The following is a 12431-nucleotide window of genomic DNA, read 5'->3' on the forward strand; positions in this document are numbered from 1 at the left end:
TGGTTAGCAGAAATCTCTTCATGTTCAACTACGTGCTTTTTTCCTCTCCAGCAAAACCTCCTATATATCCTGGCCCTTCCCTTATCCCTTTGGAAGTTTCCACAGAGCTAACTGAGAGGCTGTTTCTGAGCTATAGTTCTCAGTAATGTCCTCGAATAAAACATAATTCTCAAATTTTAGGTTGTGCTTTTTTATTTTTTCAGGTGACAGGCTTTTGGAATAGGCTTTTTGTTGTTATTTTATCAATCTTGTCTCTCAAAAAGAAGGCCACACCTCCAGGCACCTGTGTCACCTCCTGTACAGGAGGCAGGAACTGAGACAGACACAAAGAAGTTAAGAAATGAGTCATCCACCAGCACTGGTGACATCAGCAAAATGGAAGGGCAGGTAGCTCCAAACTCCTGTCCCTTCACACAAACACTGAAGAACAAGCAGGAACTATCAGAACCAACTTTGCCAGAATGCTCAAAAAGAGTCGAAGGTTTACAGCAACCAAGAAAATTCTGAATCAAGAAAACGACAACTTAAAAGTGGTAGGAGAGCTTTGTGGCATTTTCACCTTTCTTGTGACTTCCCCTCCCTGGCTCAGCAGCAGTCTTGAAATCAGCTTAGCCTGTATTCCCAGTACAGGGCCCTGGACCCTGGTTCTGGAGGGAGCAGAGCAGTCCGTACGCACAAATTATTGTGTCTGTTTGTCCTAACCTGTCTGGGGGCTCACTGAAGGACTGGTGCAAAGTGCTTTCTCTGTTTTGACTAACTTGGACTCCACACAGGGAAGAGGGTGCCTGTGACAAGCACTGCTCAAGAACCTAGTAAGGCAAACAAAAAAATCTGCAGCTTCCTGGGGGCAAAAGATTAAGGCTGAGACATACAATAGACTGCCTAAGGCCTAGGAGGAAAGGCCAGGGAGAGTGTCTTTGGGAAACTAGGAAAATTCAAAAGTGTCTGTGCATACTGGGAAACTGAGAAAGCAACAGGCATGCCTGGGACAGAACAAGGTGCAGAAAAGACGGTAGAAGACCCTCAGCTTCCACCGCTGGTGGCTCTCCAGGCTCAGTGCAAGCAGGAAGTGAGGGCTGAGAGTGTTTTAAATGGCTCCGTGTTAAAGGGAGTGCCCTCGGACAGAGCCAACCCTCAGAGATAGGAGAGGTGGTGGCTTTGTTTAGTTTTGTTTAGCCCCTGGAATTCAAGGAAATCTCTGTCAAACACTAGCTGAACACAAGCTAAGCCTTCAACGATTAAGAAAAGCAAACCCTGGAGGGGGGAAGAATCTGGCTCCCAGAGTTAACGTATTATAATATTTAAATGTCCAATTTTCAACAACAACAACAAAATCACAAAACATACAAAGAAGCAGGAAAGTATGATCCATTCAAAGGAGAAAATCATAAATTGACAAAACTGTCCATGAGGAAGCTCAGATATTGAACTTACTAGACAAGAACTTTTTTAAAAACTGTTTTAAATATACTCAAAGAATAAAAGAAAACCAAGGACAAGAACTAACAGAAACAAGCTACAGCTGTTAAGAGAAAGTCAGTGTTACTAATATTGCTAGAAAGAGGTACTGTTGTGTTATTAGATTCCAGATTTCCACCTTCTTTTCTCAATTCCTTTCTCTCTCATACATTATAGTGATTTATTTAAAAATAAATATGAAAGCCCAAATCACATCTTAGTTTTTAGGTAATTCCATATATATTACATACCTAATTTTTTTTTTTTACTGTCAAAATATAATTTATCTCTATCATGACATTTGCCATCATTGTGTATTTAAGTTTTAAAGATGAAAATTTAAGAGGTTTTATTCATTTGAGTGTTAATTCATTTAATAATAAAATAATAGTAAGCATGAGTTTCATTTAATGGTATCGTAAGCGGCAAGGAACATTCTCTCAAAGTAGTTATGAGCTGATTTTTTTTCTCCTTTTCAATCAAAGCAGAACTCTATTAAAGCAGTGTTAGGAAAGACCATCTTTAAAAGAATTATTGAGCTGACCTGAGCCCCCACCAAATGAAGGTGGTACAGGTGCTGCCCTCAGGGAGATTATAACCACCTAGCAGGGAACTCACACATAGGCATCACGTTCTGCGGTATAATTCATAAATGAGGGGGAAACAAAGTGTTCCAAGATTCTGGGAAGAGAGATACTGGGCCCACAACCACAAGTATGACTGTCGTGGGTAAGGGGTCAATGACCCACGGTCCTTGGTGAAAGAATTCACAGCATGTGACAACTTTTTATTAGTTAAAGAAACAGTACAGAGGGACAGGACCTCTGTGGTCAGCGAAGGAACCGCCTCTGCAGGTGGCTGTCAGGGCTTTTTAATGCGCACCCCACCCCATGGAATTTTTCCAGTTCGCCAGCGCACATGCTCACTCCTATCTAGAAATCCTGTTTGTACATGGGAAGGAAAAGAGAAGGGGAGGTGTAAACCAGAGCCCCAGCACATCTGGTTTATCGGTCTTCCTCAAGGTATTTTCGTGTTCTTTGTTTTGAATTCCTCACTCCTCTGCTTGCCTTGCTCTGACTGTCGGGTCCCCATCATGACTGGTGGCACTTCAGAGCAATTATAGGGTCTGGAAGAGCAGAAGCTCAGTTTTAGTGCCCCCCACCCCCTGCCGGTTGCTGGAACCTGCCATTTCTAGGAAGGGAAACCTCTTGTCACTGCTTCCATTTACGAAAAAATAGGACCACTTTCAAAGAAAAGGTTCCTATTCCTCATCTTCTTGGGTACCTTTCTACTATCTCCACCCAAGGACAAAAAGGGAGGGGATTCCTTCAAGACTGCCTCATGGGAGCAGAGCTGCACCTCCACATCTCACCTTGCTGCCCCCTTATCAAGGGGCCGACCTGAGCACACCCCACTGGAATCCTGAGAGATTTTGAGAGGAACACCTGACTGGTTGAGAAACACCTATTTTCCTTAAGCTCGACCTGAGTTTATACCATTGGTGAAAAAAAGCTTTATTTGGTGATCTTACTGAGGACTATAGCCCAGAAACAGCCTCTCAGATAGCTCTGAGGAACTACTCTGAAGCAGTAAGGGAGGAGCCAGGATATAGAGGAGTTTTCTGCTCGGGGGGGGGGGGGGGGGGGATCAATATGTGGTCAAACATCAAAAGATTACTGCCAATCACAAAGAACAGACATCTTAAGTTAATGAATTTAGTGCTTTTCTCTGTCTGAGAAGATGCAAGAGTCTGGACTCATTAAAATTACTCCTTAGATTTGCATCTTAACTGTGGAGGGCTCTATGGAAAGTATGGGAAGCACAGACGTTTCCTGTTTTTCTCCATCCTGAATTCCCCTCAGGGCGCACTGCTACAGCGGCCAATGACCTGATCCTTGTGGAAGTGGAATGGCAGGCAAGATTCCCTGCCCACTCATCACTCCTTTTGTACTGTTTGCTTGTTTTTTTAATATAAATATTCCTCAGAGGGAGGTATAACATTAAGTGAATTCACACTAAGGAGACTCGGTGGGCTTATCGGATCTGCTTGTCGAGTGGCTTAAGAGCTCCACGTTTCTGGCTGCGAAAGAGTAGAATGGAGGTCAGGGACTCAAATCTCTCCTCCTTCCCAGCTGTGCCTGAGGCTGACTCAGACCCTCATCTGGGGGCATCAGTGTTGCTGTCCTTAATAACCAGAGTGTACTTTCTGGGTGTTTCTTAGCTTAGAGCTGTGCCTTAAGTTAAAACTGCACTTACAGCCGTGGGAGGCCCGGCAGCCCACAGCCTTTCCCCCTGTCTTCTGGTTTGGGACCACACGAGACCAAGAGAAAAAGGGATCCAGAAGGTCCCTGAAGAAACCTGGGAACAGTTTCTTTGCCTCAGTGGTTTTTATACCGTGTTCTTAGTTTCCTGTTCCTGCTGTAAATAATTCACCATTTTTATAAGAGCAATAAGGCCAGGCCCTTATGAGCCAGGAGGGATTGAGAAATGAAAGCTATGTATTTTGCCCGTGACCCAAGGCCTTCTGGCAAGTTGCCCTACCTGAGCTGGGATCTGCCTTTTTTTCCTGGACCCAGAAATGCCTATCCTTACAAAAAGGGCTCCTTTAAAAAAAAAAAAAAGACTACAACAATTTTTTTAGAGGAGTTTTAGGCTCACACCAGAATTGAGAGGAAGGTACAGAGATTCCCCATCTACTCTCTGCCCCTAACATGCACAGCCTCCCCCATAATCAATATCCCCACCAAAACGGTCCATTTGTCACAATCAAGGAACCGCCAGTGACACATCATAATCACCAAAAGTCCACAGTTTACATTACTCTTGGTGTTGTACCTTCTATGGGTTTGGGTAAATGTATAATGACATATAATCTACCTTATAGTTCCATGTAAGAGTATTAACCCTCTGTGCTCCCAGAAAAACCTACTTCTAATCTTGGAAATAACATTTCCTGGGATGACATTCTAATCTTGGACATAACATTTCCTAACCATTTTCAGCCTTCCAACCCTCTGTGGCTGTAGTCATGACTTTCTGGTCATACCTTCTCAGGGTGTCAGAGGTGCTACCTGGCCCAGCATACAGCCCCCAGGACAGACTAGGGCAGCTGCTTCAACTGGGACCTGAATCCAGCATTTCACATATTCTAGGTCCTTCCTGCCCAAGGCCCTAGTCAACTTCCCAATCGATGGGATATATAATCCAGTGCTTCCCAGTTCCAGCAGAATCCCCTTTGGATGGTCAGAAGCTTGGCTGAAAGACGGGCCCCGGTCCCCAGTGCTGGTGGCAGGTCTCTCACAGTGAGTGTGTGAGCTGCCTTATTCTCTGTGTTTAGCTGGGAAGAGCAAGGCAAGCAACCACTTGAGAAATGCTGACCCCTAGGAAATCCCAGACCCAAATCCTCCTTAACCTCTGGGGGGTGGGGGGTGGGTTGCAAAAAACAAGTAAAAACAAACCCCATAGTTAGTTATCCTTGCTTTTCTCATCAGGAGGGCTGGATTAAGACATGTGTTCAAGATAAAAACAATTTAAATCAGGAAGTAAGTGTAAGGAAACCCAAAATATCACATGAAGATCACCATAATAATCTGGGGGCAACCTCTAGTTCTCTCTCCCACCTGTCTACTCAAAAGTTCCTCTCTCCCCCTCCTCCCCTTCTCTCTCTCTCTCCTTGTGACCAGGACCCTGCTTACTATTATCTGAAGCATGTACCTAGTCCACTCCCCACACCTGCCATAAAGCATCTTAAAAACAAAGCAGGTGAAGCAATAAGGTCCTACTGTTGAGCACAGAGAACTATATGCAATACCTTATAATAGCCTATAACGAAAAGGACTCTCTCCCTCTGTATATGCATAGATATATGTGTCTGTGTATATATATGTATATGAATCACTATGCTGTACACCAGAAATTAACACAACATTGTAAATTGACTATACTTCAATTTAAAAAAAATCAAAAAACAAAACAAAGCAAGTGGAAGAAACACATCCTATGAAACCCACCGCTTTGGGCTTTTGTCTACTCTTTTCCCTCGAGAGCTAGAACAGCCATCAGCAGCTGTTGCTGGGAGCACAAAGGACTAGATTGAGAGTGAGGGGCTGCTGGCTCCTGGCAGGGCCTGATGGGGGAAAGAATCCTTATAACCTTTCCCCATGGTCCATTCTCCCTGCTCCCAGTCAGCCAGCCGTCCTGAGGCCGGGTCATACTCTCATGAGCTGTGCTTAGCCCCCTCATCTCCCCCTCTCCCTCTCTCCCTGTGTGCCTGTCTCTCTCTTACACAAACATGCAGGTTTCAAGTCAAATAACACTATCCAGGAAGGTGGCTTAGACAAAGGAAGAAGTGTTCGGAGATCTAAGTTCAAATTAACTTCGCCCCAGGAGCTAAAGTGCAGAGACCCTCGGATGCATGACATTTGCTCAGAATTAGACAAAGCAGATACTACCAGCAACCTTTGTCCCTTTCTCCAGTGTTCTACAAGGAAGTCATCTGAGGGAAAAAAAGAGGGGGCACATAGTGAGAGTAAATATGGTAATCTGGTCGTTTGCTAGTTCAAGCACTGGACTTGGGACTTAGGAGTGCCAGATGGGGGCCACTTACAGCCTACATCTGACCTGGACTGAGATGGTGAGAAACAAGGTCGGCACAGACCCTGGGAAATAATAACCTATGACTAAGACAGGGAAAAGGAAGCACTGCCCTGACTTCAGCGGGAACCGCAGTCTCTCCCTGCAGTGAAGCGTTCACTCCTGCGAAAAACAAAAGATTAAGCCAACGCTCCAGTCTTTTACAAGGCAGCTACTTCAGGGATTCTGATGTTTTGATTGATTCTTTGTTCCTGATTGTTCAAAGTGGACTCCAAAGGAGAAGTCAGAGCAAAGTTACCACCAAGCAGGTATGGTTTTTCTTTCTTTCTCTTTTGCTGGGGGCAGACTGCCTCCAGCTCCATGTGAAAAAGGTGTCGGAACCCAAATGTGCCTTTCATTTGAGGTCAAGCATCCCACTGGGGTGTCTATCATGTTGGCCTTGCTGCTCTCCACATTTCCAGGATGGAAAAAATCATGAAGGCAATCACTTAATATTGTCTCATTAATGATGCTTCCTACACCTGCACTTGCCTCCTGGAGAAATAATCAAAGTCCTACATGAATTGCCATGGGCCGTACGTACAATCAGCCCCCTCCTAGTTGCAGAGTTGGAGTCTCCTGATCCAAGAAATATCATGGTCTGGGACTGTGGGAGCTGGGAACACCCTAGCCTTGGTCCCTCTCAGCCCACTGAGTTAGTGTTGGCAGACCCTGGGGACCGAGGCAGAGACAAAGCAGTGTGGCAGTCACAGGGCCTCACACCCTCAGTGAGGGGTCCCTCCTAGACCACCCACACCTTGCATAGCCCTGGGACTGAGCTGGCTTTGGAGCAGTGAATTTTGCCAGGAGAGGCATTGTCCCATAGAACTGAGCCTCTCCTACATGTGCTCAGCGCTACCAAGCCCTCCTCCCCACCTCACAGCCCAGCCTGGCTGAGGCTATAGCCAGAGACTTTGCCATAAGGCAATTCCACATCTGGGGATGGTCAGGAGTCACCTCTGAGGCCACCAGACCTTGACTCAGTGAGTCAGCTGTGGCAGGCACTACCCCCCATCCCAGGAATGGTTGTGTGACTCTGCTGCTGGGAAAGTCAATGGTCACCACCGATATGGCCAAGGTAACTAGATTATCTCCACTGGGTTTGGTCTCTAATGATATGGCCAGAGTCTAAATTATTCTAATCAAGTTCCCGGAGACTACTGCTTATTTAATTAGTTGGTTAATAGGAAAGATTATTTTTCCATATGCCAAAAATAACTGATTTAAAATATATTTTAGCTATATAATAAACTTAGTCTAAACCAAGGGTTGGCAAACTATGGCTCACAGGCCAAATGTGAGCTATTTGTTTTCTATAAATAAAGTTTTATTGGAACACAGCCATGCTCATTCATTATACAGTATTAGCTGTAGCTGCTTTTGCCTCAGAACTGAGTAGCTGCAAAAGAGCCAGTGTAGCTCCCAAAGCTAAAATGCTAACTATCTGATCTTTTACAGGAAAAATTTGCCAACTCTTAGTCTCAACCTATCAACTTGTCCCTCAATTATCATGGGATAAACATAATAGAAAACCACAAAACTATTGTTAGTAAGTAATAGCTTTTTAAAATTATAAATGTAATGCATGATTACACGCTCCTTGTAAAATGAAACAGCAATACAGATGAAGCTAAACTCTCCTTTAGCCACCCTGCCAGCGCCAATCCCCTGTTCCCCCAAAAGTAACTGCTCTCACCAGTTTGGTGTGTGTATTGCCAGAGGGTCTCCTTTGCAGTCACACATTCATATATGTCCTAATAAGCTACACATTCTTATTATTCCTTTTTTCCACTCCAATGTTCCATATCCATACTCCATATGGAGACTTTCTGTATAACTATCCAGCTTTAACCCATTAATTTTAACCACGGCACAGTATTCCACAGAGTACAATATTTTCATTTAGCCATTTCCTTTTTGATAAATATTTAATCTGCTTCCAATTTTTCACTCTTACCAGCAATGCTACAGTGACTCTCCCTGTCTACACCTTAATTTTTGATACTGTCAGATCTCCCTCCACAGTGCCTGCACCAATTTTATACTCCTCCCCAGCAGAGAATAGTTACTGTTCGTCCACACTCTACTACTTACTATTTATTAAACATCTGATTACTTTTCCAGTTGGATGAGTGAAAATAGTAACCCATTTAAAAAATCTTTAAATTTCCCTGATTACTAATATATTAGTTTGCCACAAAGTACCACAGACTGGATGGCTTAAACAACAGAAATTTCTTTTCTCACAAGAAAGGCAAAAAGTCCAAGATCAAGGGGTCCACACGCTTGGTCTCTCCTGAGGCTTCTCTCCTTGGCTAGCAGGTGGCTTCCTTCTCTGTGTCCTCTCATGGCCTTTCCTCTGGGAGGGCATCTTTAGTGTCTCTGTGTGCAAATTTCCTCTTCTTACAAGGAACCCATCATACTGGGTCAGGACCCACTCTAACGACCCTGTGTGAACTTAATTACCTGTTTAAAGGCCCTATCTCCAAATACAATCACATTCTGAGGTACTGGGGGACACAAGTCAACCCATCACAACTACTGAGGTTGGGCATTTCTTTATATAATTCTCGTCCATTGTATTTCCTCTTAATGGCCCATTCATATCCTTAGCTCATTTTGTATTGGTTATGTTTTTCTGCTCATTTGTAGGAGTCTAATATTCTCGATGCTAACCGTTTGATAGACATATAATATTCTAAGTCTGTCACACTGTTTTTAACTTGGTTTACATCATGTTTTTAGTCAATAGAAGTATTTACTAATATTGTTTTCACTATTATTATTTTGATGTAGTTGGATTGATTAATTTTCTCCTTTATGGATTCTGCTCTTTGGTTCTTATTTAAGAAAGTCTTCTCAGCAGCCAAGATTATGATAATATTTTAGCACACTTTCTTTTAATACTTTTATCTTTTAAAAAGTAAGTCTTTAATCCACCTGGAACATATTTTTATTAATTACTCCAATAACATTGAAAAGTCTGTCCTTTTCCTATTCATTTCAAATGTCACCTCTATCATGTGTAAATTCTCTCTTTTCCATGTCTATTCCTGTATACTCTGTTATTTTGTATTTATTTCCTATTCCTGAGCCAATTTCCACTATAGCTTTACTGCGTCTAATTGATTTTTTACTGATATATAGAAAATCTGTTTTTGTTTTATGTTTTGTTATTTTGTCTGGTCACCTCACTCGAATCTCTTGATTCCTTTGGGATTTGTTGGCAGACACCATATTGTATATGTATAACAAGGGCTTTGCTCCTTCCTTTCAATTTCACACTGCCTTTTTTTTGGTCTTATTGCCCTTTCTTGGCCTTCCAGCACAACGCTAAATTATAGCAAAGACAGAGGATAGTCTCAGGGCTGATGTATACAATTGTGTATGTATAATTCACAATTCTGCACAATTCTAGGGGAACCATTCACATTTAGATGTCTTAGGTATTCTTGTCATGTTCGTGATTTTAAACCATTGTTATTTCATACTATGAACACATATTTCTTGGAGACACCTCCACAGGATTCTTTGGGGCTGGGGTTGTACACTGGTCACAACCTGGGAATGACAAAGGAGTTTGTGGGGGACTCTTCTTGCACACAGGGGCCTTCTAAGAGGTGTGATTTGAAGGGGATTGGGAAGAATTTTCTACCATCCGATACCTGCTCTTCCACCTGCCATACCTCCTCAACATCTGTGAAACATTGAGATAACCAGCTAAATACCCAACTGAAAATTAAGATAAAGAGACATAGCCAACTCCCTCAAATGTATGAAACAATTCTCCTGGGTCTCCATAAATTCCAAAGACGCAAACTATAAAACTATAGGCAACATTATAGAACCAACTTCACATGTGTATAAGAGACAGGTAATTAAATCAGAGGTCATTGCACCTTGTTAAATATTGGAAGAGCAGACAAGGTGTACTTTTGACTTGGGCTGACCCATGTCTAGGAATGAACCCTCTGACCTCTTTGATGACTGCATCTCGAAAGCACAAAGGTCAAATTTCATTTATTGCCCCCCCCCCCCGAAGATAGCAACTGACCTCTTATATTTAAATTAACACAACGTGACTCTTGCTGAGTTTTCTCTGGGTGTTAGTCCCATGCCAGGGTCAAGGAAGGGGAGACTTTTGTTCAGAATATTTGATTCATTTAAAAAAAAAATTTTATCCTCATAAGTTTTGTGACAAAAATTTAACTTAGATAGTATATCTATTTGCACTATAGAAAGAATCAGAACAAAGGGGAAAGAAAAAAAGTTCTATCCCTTACTTCCTGTGTGGCCTTGGACACACCTGGAAGCCCCAGTTTCCTCAGTTGTTAAAGGAACAGTATGTCCTGCCCGCCCGGCTCAACTGGGGACAAGCCCTGCTCCGCCCACCTCACAGCACCTCCACATGCGAAGATGATTTTGAAATCATTTTGTAAACAACAAAACCTCTGTGATGTGAGTTAATATGTTTACCAGACTGCTCCCTTCATTGAACAAAGCAGTCCAACAGTTTTATAAGCTTCACCATTAACGTCTTAGAAATTCGATTCTTAAATAATTTCCTTTTACCTGCTTTTTTTCCCTCTTTACTCTCTGGCCACACACACACGTGTGTGTGTGGATATATACATATTGTAAGATATACATATTAAATATACACAGATAAGACACATCATAAAATATATAAAATAATCCCACTGTTTCCAATAGTTTCCATTCCTAAGACGATGATTTTTCTACCATTTTCCCCTTTCACTTAGACTTACTGTTGCTTCAACTCCAAGTTGCCCACTCTTTCCTCCCTGTAATCTCAGCAGCCTGGTTCAAAAGCCTTTTGATTTGACTCATTTGAAGATTAAATGTATCTGCATCTCTTCCCCACACCTTTTTTCTGGGAAGGCGCTGTCTCACCCCCAAATGTATACTGACTTTAAACAACTTTGATGCCAGCCATTTCCCGTGTGTTTGATCACTGCCTCTATTTTCTAGAACGCTAAAGATGTTTTTTCTTACCGTAACCTCTGCCTGCCGCTCGGTCATTTCTCCATCGCATCCTTTTGGTGTCCTGCTGGTTTTCTGTCTGGGTGGTTGGTGATTTCGTAGGTCCTTGCTGCTCTGAAGCCGACCAGCACCGCCGGGAGCTGGTGGGAAATGCAGGAAGCACTCAGGCCCATCCCAGACCCAGGGCTTGGAATCTGCATGTTAACAGGCTCCGCAGGTGATCTGTATGCACATTAAATCTCCATTCTAGATCACAAACACGTGCTCAGGGTTAACTGAAGCCGTGGGGTTTCTGAAGCAGGTGTGGAGAGTTGGAGGCAGACCCAGGCCTCACAGAGACTCAAATGTGGTTCAAAAACTAAGGTCATTTAGGATCAAATGCAGCTCAATTGCCCTGGTTATCTTTTTACTCCTCATTGTAGTGCTTTCAACCACTGTTGCCACTTTGCTTTCTACTTCTTTGCCTGGTAGCTTCTGCCTCCTCACAGCTCCTCTCGGCTTCCGGACCAGCCTCCTCTCTGTGTCAGCACCTCCCGGACCAGGCAGGGCTGAGATGTGTGGGCACTCATGTCGGTCTAATATTTTGGCTTCTCCTTTAATGTTCTAAATATTTGATCAACATCTGTTTAAGGACACGTGATTTTTGTGTGTATACAATACACGTAACATAACATGTACCATCTTAACCACTTAAGTATACAGTTCAGTAATGTTAAGTATGTTTATATTGTTGTGAAATTGCTCTCCAGACCTTTTTCATCTTGTAAAACTGAAACTCTGTACTCATCAAATGACTCATTCTTCCCCTCTACCCCCAGCCCCTGGCCACCACCATTCTACTTATTTTTAACTTTATTGAAAAAAAACAGTTGCAAATATAATTGTACATATTTAAAGTGTACAATGTGATGATTTGACATACATATACATTGTAAAATGATTACCAAGATCAAGATAACACATCCATTACTTCACAAAGTGAACATGGTTAACTCTGTGTGTGATAAGAATGCTTCAGAGCTGCTCTCAGTAACTTTCAAATAAATAATACTGTATTATTAACTACAGTCACCATGCTGTACATGGCCACCATTCTATTTTCTGTGTCTCTGACTACTTGTTAGTGAAATCAGATAGTATTTATCCTTTTGTGGCTGGCTTATTTCACTTAGCATAATGTCCTCAAGTTTCATCCATGTTGTAGCCTGTGTTAAAATTACCTTCCTTTTCAAGGCTGAAAATATTTCATTGTATGTATATGCTGCATTTTGTTTATCCATTTATCTGTTGATGGACAGTTTGGTTGCTTCCAACTTTTGACTGTTGTGAATAACACT

General features: G+C 42.6%; 1 protein-coding gene across 3 annotated transcripts in view; it reads left to right on the forward strand.

The window, feature by feature from the left end:
* Positions 1-6019: 6019 nt before the first annotated feature.
* The window catches only part of NR1I2 (nuclear receptor subfamily 1 group I member 2), a 28631-nt gene continuing 22219 nt past the window's right edge, over positions 6020-12431 (forward strand). For 2 of the 3 annotated variants that reach the window (XM_074364231.1, XM_010970859.3), the window contains exon 1: positions 6022-6359. The gene's annotated coding sequence lies outside the window, so the exon portion shown is untranslated. Of the gene's footprint in view, positions 6360-12431 lie in introns of all 3 variants that reach the window. The other variant, XM_045507260.2, reaches the window with a different exon arrangement.

Source organism: Camelus bactrianus, chromosome 1 (assembly GCF_048773025.1).
Source record: "Camelus bactrianus isolate YW-2024 breed Bactrian camel chromosome 1, ASM4877302v1, whole genome shotgun sequence".
NCBI classification, from domain to species: domain Eukaryota; kingdom Metazoa; phylum Chordata; class Mammalia; order Artiodactyla; family Camelidae; genus Camelus; species Camelus bactrianus.